The sequence below is a fragment of the Gossypium arboreum genome, chromosome 13, assembly GCF_025698485.1.
Source record: "Gossypium arboreum isolate Shixiya-1 chromosome 13, ASM2569848v2, whole genome shotgun sequence".
Taxonomy (NCBI): domain Eukaryota; kingdom Viridiplantae; phylum Streptophyta; class Magnoliopsida; order Malvales; family Malvaceae; genus Gossypium; species Gossypium arboreum.
In genome coordinates this window covers 2,151,165-2,159,748 of record NC_069082.1, presented here as the reverse complement: position 1 = coordinate 2,159,748, position 8,584 = coordinate 2,151,165, and positions in this window count along the sequence as shown.

Below are 8,584 nucleotides of genomic sequence, written 5' to 3'. Positions count from 1 at the left end.
CTAGTGGGAAGTGCCACGAAAGACTTTGCGGATAGTGTAATATCCGGTGAGCTTATAGAGAATGCCGTCAAGAGCGATAGAATGGAAGGTCAAGAAAGTTTAAGAAGGGTAGCGCCCTTGAAGATGAAAGAACTAGAAACCCACATGGTGGGAATGGGAAGCCGTTATACCTCTAATCCGTATCCAAACCAACCCCGACCTCGAAATTATCCACCTCCAAATTTTTATTACCCTCCTCAAACCCCTTACTACCAAACACCGCCTCCTTACTCTTCTTACCCTGTTTAAGCCACAAGTAACCCGAGACTAACCACCTCATTCCCACAAAATACAATACCCGCTCAAAGCCAACCCAGAAATGAACCAAGACCAACAAGGCCCAATCCCGAGAAACAGCAATTCACCCCTATTCCTCTGTCGTGTGGGGAGCTGTATCCAAAACTCTTGGAGAAGCAGTTAATATCTCCCTATTATATGGTACTCTTGATGCCTCTATACCCGAAATGGTACGACCCAAACGCTAGTTGTGCATACCATGCAGGAAACCAAGGACATTCCACGGAAAATTGCCTAGCCTTTAAGAGGAGAGTTCAAGGACTAATTGATGCGGGTATCGTACGATTCGATAGTGCCAGTAATGCAACTGGGAACCCGTTCCCTAACCATACTGAAGGGAATGTGAGCACAGTGGGGAAAGAAGATGAATGGCAAGTCAGAAGATGTGTTTAAGAAATAAGGACGCCTCTGCAGAAAATTTGGGAGGCACTGGTTAAGAATGGATTGCTCTATCGCCCCGACGATAATCTCAGAAAAAAATGTCAGGTTCTTTGTGATTTTCATGGAATTGTAGGGCACGACATTCAATCATGTGAGGAATTTAAAAGGTTACTGCAAGACCAGATAGATAATAAGGAGATCGAGATCATTAATGAAGGAGAGGCCAATAAGAAAGAAGTATGTGCCTCTGACATTCAATCGTCAGGTTTTCTGTATAGTGCCGATCGATCATTCGTAATTTATTACGATGCAAGGAAGGAACCGGTGAAACTAAAAATGATAATTGATGTACCGTCTCCTTTCCCTTACAAGGACAATAAAGCAGTACCATGGAAATATGATGTTAATATCGTCACACCTGAAAAGGAAAAACCCAAAGGCATGACTGGAAGCGTCGGGGAAGTAGGTCATTTCACTAGTAGTGGAAGATGTTATTCAAAGGAGGTGAAGAAGAATAGTGACTTGAAACAGAAAAGAAAAGCACCGATGCACGTGACCGAAGATGAACATGAAACTGTGCCTGAACAAGAAGCTAAAAAGCCTGTGGACGAGGAGGAAGCACAAGAATTCTTAAAATTTATCAAGCACAGTGAGTACAACGTAGTGGAACAATTGAGTAAGCAGCCAGCACGAATTTCGGTATTATCTCTGTTGTTAAATTTAGAACCACACCGGAACGCTCTGCTGAAAGTGTTAAATCAAGCTTATGTGGCAAACAATGTATCCATTGAAAAACTGGATAGATGGATGAATAACTTGAATGCGGATAATTTCATTTCTTTTAGTGATGATGAAATACCGCCCAATGGTAGAGGCTCAGTGAAAACATTGCATATCATAACCCGTTGTAAGGGCTATATAATACCGAACGTGCTCATCGACAATGGATCGGCACTCAATGTCATGCCTTTGGCCACACTTTCTAGGATTCCGATGGATTTGTCCTATCTAAGGCCCTGCCATTCTACAGTAAGGGCATTCGATGGAACAAGACGAGAAGTTATGGAAAAAATCGAGATCCCTCTAGAAGTGGGTCCCTACATATACGATGTTGAGTTTCAAGTCATGGACATCACACCATCATATAATTGTCTCTTGGGAAGACCTTGGATCCATTCTGCTGGAGCAGTCCCATCATCCCTCCATCAAAAGGTGAAATTTATCATGGATGGTTGTTTGGTCACTATCGAGGGAGAAGAAGACATTGTCGCATCTATCTCTGCTGATGCGCCATACCTTGAAGTAAGCAAAGACGCAGTAGAATGTTCCTTCCGATCCCTTGAAGTTAATGCCACATTCGTCGCTGAGGGAAACAGAATTCCCGCGCCAAAATTGTCAAGAAATACCAGGATGGGTGTCAAACTGACTATAGGAAGGGGAGCTCAAGCGAGAAGAGGTTTAGGGAGATATCTGCAAGGAATAGTTAGGGCTCTAAGGCCAGTATACCACAAGGCCCGATACGGGTTAGGTTTCCAGCTAGACATGCGTCAAAGAAGAAAGTAGTGGAAGAAAGTAGTGGAAGAAAGATCAGAAAAGAAGGATCGCGAGAACACTAGGCCGAGAACCAGAATGGGAGCCCATGGAATTCCCCTCTTTGTCAAGAATATTTACGTCAGCGTGAATGATATACCCAGGGCAGTATAGTGCACAAAGCACAATGTTAATGATCGAAGAGGGTTTTCAGAATATCAGTATAAATTTCATTGACAAAGGAGCTGACGCGAGTAAAGACGTCTCAAAGATACGCCCTTGTCCCCCGGGTTTCATGATGAACAATTGGACTGCCGAGGATCTTCTTGTAGTTTATAAGTCTTCAGAGTAATGCTCAAACGTTAACATTCTGTTATGTCCTTAGATATAACAGAATTCTTTTGTAAGAGCTTTCATTCGCTCTTTATCACTTAAATGAATATCAATGAAGATGCATTTTGTCACGATTTTTTTCGCATATCACTAATTTCATAATCATCTCTTCATTTCATAGCCTATCTGTACATTTGCCTCATACCACGCCATAACATTTCATTTGTTGGTTCCAATACTTGGATGTCCCTCTATAGTTTCCTTTTCCATTCAACTTTCAGGAGCTCAGATGTCAACAGCATGAACAAACCAGTTACGAGTCCTAAAATCGATTTTGAGAAGGTTGTTTGTTTAGGAGAATTCGAAGCCGAAGAAAATGCTGAAGACTATGTCTCGTCTCCTGACTTGCTAAGAATAGTGGAACAAGAGGATAAACAGATTTTGCCTCATCAAGAATCTGTTGAAACAATAAATCTGGGAACTGAAGAAAAGAAGCAAGAAGTGAAGATTGGGACTTCTATTTTAGGGGGCACCAGGTATAATTTGATTGCTTTGCTCCGCGAGTACAAAGATGTATTCGCATGGTCATACTAGGACATGCCAGGATTGGATGAAGATGTAGCGGTCCATAAGCTCCCATTAAAGCCAAAATGCAAGCCCATTCAACAAAAGTTAAGACGGATGAGGCTTGAGATGTTGTTAAAGATAAAAGAGGAAGTCAAGAAGCAATTTGATGCTGGCTTTCTACAAGCCTTCAAATATCCAGCATGGGTGGCTAACATAGTCCCGGTAGCAAAGAAAGACGGTAAAGTACGAATGTGCGTAGATTATCATGACCTGAATCGAGCAAGTCCTAAAGATAATTTTCCATTACCACACATTGATACGTTGGTGGATAACACAGCAAAACATTCATTGTTTTCTTTTATGGATGGATTCTCGGAGTATAATCAGATCAAGATGGCCCCTGAGGATATGGAGAAAACTACCTTCGTAACAATGTGGGGAACATTCTGCTACAATGTGATGCCATTTGGGTTAAAGAATGCTGGGGCAACATATCAGAGGGCTATGGTGACATTATTCTATGACATGATGCATAAAGAAATAGAGGTCTACGTCGACGACATGATTGCTAAATCCCGAGGGGAAGAAGAGCATTTAGTGAACCTGAAGAAGTTGTTCGATAGACTGAGATAGTTCCAGCTAAAGCTTAATCGGGCCAAATGTACGTTTGGGGCTACCTCGGGAAAATTGCTGGGCTTCATTGTTAGTGAAAGAGGTATCGAGGTTGATCCAACTAAAATAAAAGCCATTCAAGAGTTACCACCTCCGCGCACGCAAAAGGAAGTCAGAGGATTTTTAGGGAGGTTAAACTACATCGCCCGATTCATCGCTCAACTTACTAACCAATACGACCCAATCTTTCGGCTTCTTCAAAAACATAACCCGAGAGAATGGAATGAGGAATGCCAGGTGGCCTTTGATAAGATAAAACAATATTTGTCTAGTCCTCCAGTACTAGTACCGCCAACTCCGGGAAGACCATTAATTTTGTATCTGACAGTGTTCGAAAATTCAATGGGTTGCGTACTGGGGCAGCATGACGAGTCAGGAAAGAAAGAAAAGGCAATCTACTACCTCAGCAAAAAGTTCACTGAATACGAGGTAAAATATTCGTCTATGGAAAAATACTGTTGTGCTCTGGTTTGGGTAGCTCGGAAACTCAGGCAATACATGTTGTATCATACGACATGGTTAATTTCAAAGCTAGATCCAATAAAGTACATGATGGAATCACCTGCACTCTCAGGAAGAATGGCACGGTGGCAGATATTACTATCGGAATACGACATTGTCTATATGAGTCAAAAGTCAATAAAAAGAAGCGCAATAGCTGACTTCATAGCAACCCGAACAATGGATGAATATGAGCCATTGAGATTTGATTTCCCGGATGAAGATTTGATGTGCATTACAGAAAAAGAGGGCGAGTCATCAAAAGAAAAGTAATGGAAGATAAGCTTTGATGGTGCATCGAACGCATTGGGGTATGGGATTAGAGCAGTCTTAGTATCGCCAGAAGGGAACCATTACCCACTCACTGCCAGGCTGAACTTCTTCTATACTAATAACATAACAGAATATGAGGCATGTATCATGGGACTTCGTGCAGCTATTGAACGAAACGTCAAAACTTTAGAGGTATACGGAGACTCAGCCTTGGTGATTTACCAAATCCGTGGATATTGGAAAGTGAGAGACTCGAAACTGGTTAAATACAGAGATCTAGTGGCAGAGTTGATTAAAGAGTTCGAAGAAATAACTTTTAATTACCTCCCACGAGAAGAAAACCAATTGGCTGATGCCTTAGCCACTTTAGCTTCAATGTTCAAAGCAAACAGAGAAACAGAAATAATGCCTCTTCAAATGAGCATATATGAAGTCCCTACACATTGTTTCAGCATTGAAAAAGAGACAGATGGACGGCCATAGTTTTATGATGTCTTAGAATATATCAAGAATCAAAAGTATCCCGAACAAGCAAACGAGAACGACAGAAGAACAATCAGAAGAATGGCAGCGGAATTTATTCTTGATGGGGACATCCTATACAAAAGACGAAAAGATCAGGTGCTCTTGAGATGCATGGATACTGTTGAAGCCAGAAAAATACTTGAAGGTGTCCATGAAGGAATTTGTGGAACACACGCTAATGGTTTCACTATGGCCAAGAAGATTATGAGACTCGGTTATTACTGGCTGACGATGGAAAGCGACTGCATTAGTTTCGCACGGAAATGTCACAAATGTCAAATTTATGGTGATAAAATTCATGTAGCTCCTTCGCCCCTTCATGTCATGACTTCACCGTGGCCGTTTTCTATGTGGGGCATGGACGTTATAGGGCCTATCTATCCAAGAGCTTCTAACGGACACCGGTTCATTTTTGTGGTTATTGATTACTTCACAAAATGGATAGAAGCCGCTTCGTTTGTCAATGTGACAAAGACCGCAGTTTGTATGTTTGAAAAGGGAAATCATTTGTCGATATGGTTTGCCTGAAAGAATCATTTCAGATAACGCCATGAACTTGAACAACAAGATGATGAAAGAAGCATGTGAACAATTTTAAATAAAGCATCATAACTCATCGCCTTATCGCCCGAAAATGAATGGAGCCGTTGAAGCAGCCAACAAGAATATTAAGAGGATTATTGGAAAAATGACCGAGACATATAAAGACTGGCACAAGAAGTTACCCTTTGCTCTGTTTGCATATCGCACATCTGTACGGACATCTACAGGAGCAACTCCTTTCTCTCTGGTCTATGGAATGGAAGCTGTGCTACCTATCGAAGTTGAGATCCCCTCTCTACGAGTCTTAATGGAATCAAAATTAGAAGAAGCAGAATGGGTTCGAGCTCGATATGACTAGTTAAACCTTATTGAAGAAAAACGTCTGAAGGCAATCTGCTATGGACAGATGTACCAGAAGAGAATGATCACAGCCCATGACAAGAAGGTACGACCAAGAGAATTCCACGAAGGAGAATTCGTGCTGAGGAAGATTCCCCCAATACAAAAAGACTTCCGAGGAAAATGGACGCCAAATTGGGAAGGTCCATACGTCGTAAAGAAGGCATTCTCGGGCGAAGCTTTGATTCTCACCGAGATGGATGGGAAGGAGTTATTGAATCCAGTGAACTCAGATGCTATAAAGAAATATTATGCTTGAAAAAGGAAACCAAGATGAAAACTCGAAAAGGGCATCTAAAAAAAAAAAAGAGAAAAAAGGGTGATCAAGGTGAAAACCCGAAAAGGGCGTCTTAATTAAACACAAAAGATTAGGATGAAAACCCGAAAGGGCATTCTAATAAAGCAAACCCGGGCTTAAAGAACAAGGCGTTTTGGACGGTGGGCCAAATAATGAGACTACAGTATTTAAAGCATTTCTGAAAGCTCGAAATTTTCTACGCAAGAAGCCATGCTCGAAAAGGTTCTTGATTAAGGAACATAGAAGAGTTCATGCATTGATTATCTAGAGCACTTGTATTTGTTGAACGCAATCCTTTTCTTTTTATAACATTTTTTACTATCATTGGTTAACTTTCTTTGTTTGCTACATTTTAAATGAATAAACGTGAGGTATCCTTTTGTCCCTACCTGACCATTTTTTTTGTTTTGTGCATCTCATTATGTGGTTCGTTTACATGATAAGTAGTGAAATGACATACTCTAAACAAAAGAAATGTTAAGCATTACCCGGGTAAGAATTTGATAAGTACAAGAGCCTCAACGCAAGGACAAAGCTCAACCAGGGGCAAAAGAGTGATATCTAGGAAATACAGATTATTCATGAAGCTTAAGGACGGGTATAGAGCCTGAAGAGAAAGTCAAGAGTCAAAGCAATGAACACAGATCATCAAAAATCATGACGAAAAAGGGATATATGGCAAACATTCCTAAAGCTCATAATCATGTAGGCATAAATGCATTTAAGACAGACATGTGCATATCATGATAACATCATGCATGACATATACAGGTACTCCAGTAGAGCAAGAGGATGTGATGATAGCTGAAAAGACACATGAGTTCCACCAGATTACATGTTTTGGTATTCTGATGTTTTTATTTCTATTCTTCAAAAATCGACTCATATTGCGAGAGGTGAGTTGAGCCTCAGGACATGCTGAGGTAATTTCAATTTCTGTTTTCTTCAATTTCTATTTTTCAAAAATCAGCTCATATTGCGAGAGGTGAGTTGAGCCTCAAGGCACGCTGAGGTATTTTTAATTTATACTTTTCAAAAAAAATCAACTCATATTGCGAGAGGTGAGTTGAGCCTCAAGACACACTGAGGTAATTTCAATTTATGCTGGTAAAAAAAAATCAACTCATATTGCAAGAGGTGAGTTGAGCCCCAGGGCACGCTGAGGTATTTTCGATTTCTGCTTTCCAATTTCTGTCTTTCAAAATAATCAACTCATATTGCGAGAGGTGAGTTCAGCCTCAGGACACGCTGAGGTAATTTTGATCTCTGTTTTCAAAAATCAACTCATATTGCGAGGGGTGAGTTGAGCCTCAGGACACGCTGACATAATTTCAATTTCTGTTTGTCAAAAAATCAACTCATATCGCGAGAGGTGAGATGAGCCTCGGCTCACATGTTGAGGTCTTTTCAATCTCTATTTTTAATTTCTGTTTTTCAAAAATCAACTCACACTGCGAGAGGTGAGTTGAGCCTCAGGACATGCTGAGGTAATTTCAATTTCTGTTTTCTCCAATTTATGTTTTTCAAAAACCAGCTCATATTGTGAGAGGTGAGTTGAGCCTCAGGGCACGCTGAGGTATTTTCAATTTCTGTTTTTCAATTTCCGCAGTTACAAAAAAAAAAAACTCATATTGCGAGAGGTGAGTTGAGCCTCGGCTCACATGCTGAGGTATTTTCAATTTATGTTTTTTCAATTTATATTTTTCAAATATCAATTCATATTGCGAGAAATGAGTTGAGCTCAGGACCACATGTCGAATAAAGAATGAAGATTAGAGCTGATTGAAGACACCGGATTTTGTCTCCCTGAAGTTATAGAGGAGCTGATCGAGGATATCAGATATTGCCTTTCTAAAGTTGCAGAAGAGAAGACCACAAACCTTATCTGACTGAAGCAATAGAAGAGCAGATTGAAGCCATAGATCTCATCTTTCTGAAGCTACAATGAGGCAAATCGAAGCTAGGAACCTCATACCCCTGAAGATGCGGGCAGATTGAAGCTACAAGTCATGTCAAAAGATGCAGTGGATTGAACCAAAGCTGCGAGATACGGTGGACTGGAAAGAGACTACTTGAACAAAAGAACATCAAAGAAGTCAAGACTCAGCAAGACCAGGCAAAATTGGCCTCTCTTTATGTCTTTGCTCTATTCCCGTTATACGATAATGAGCAAAATTGGCCTCTCTTTATGTCTTTGCTCTATTCCCGTTATACGATAATGAGCAA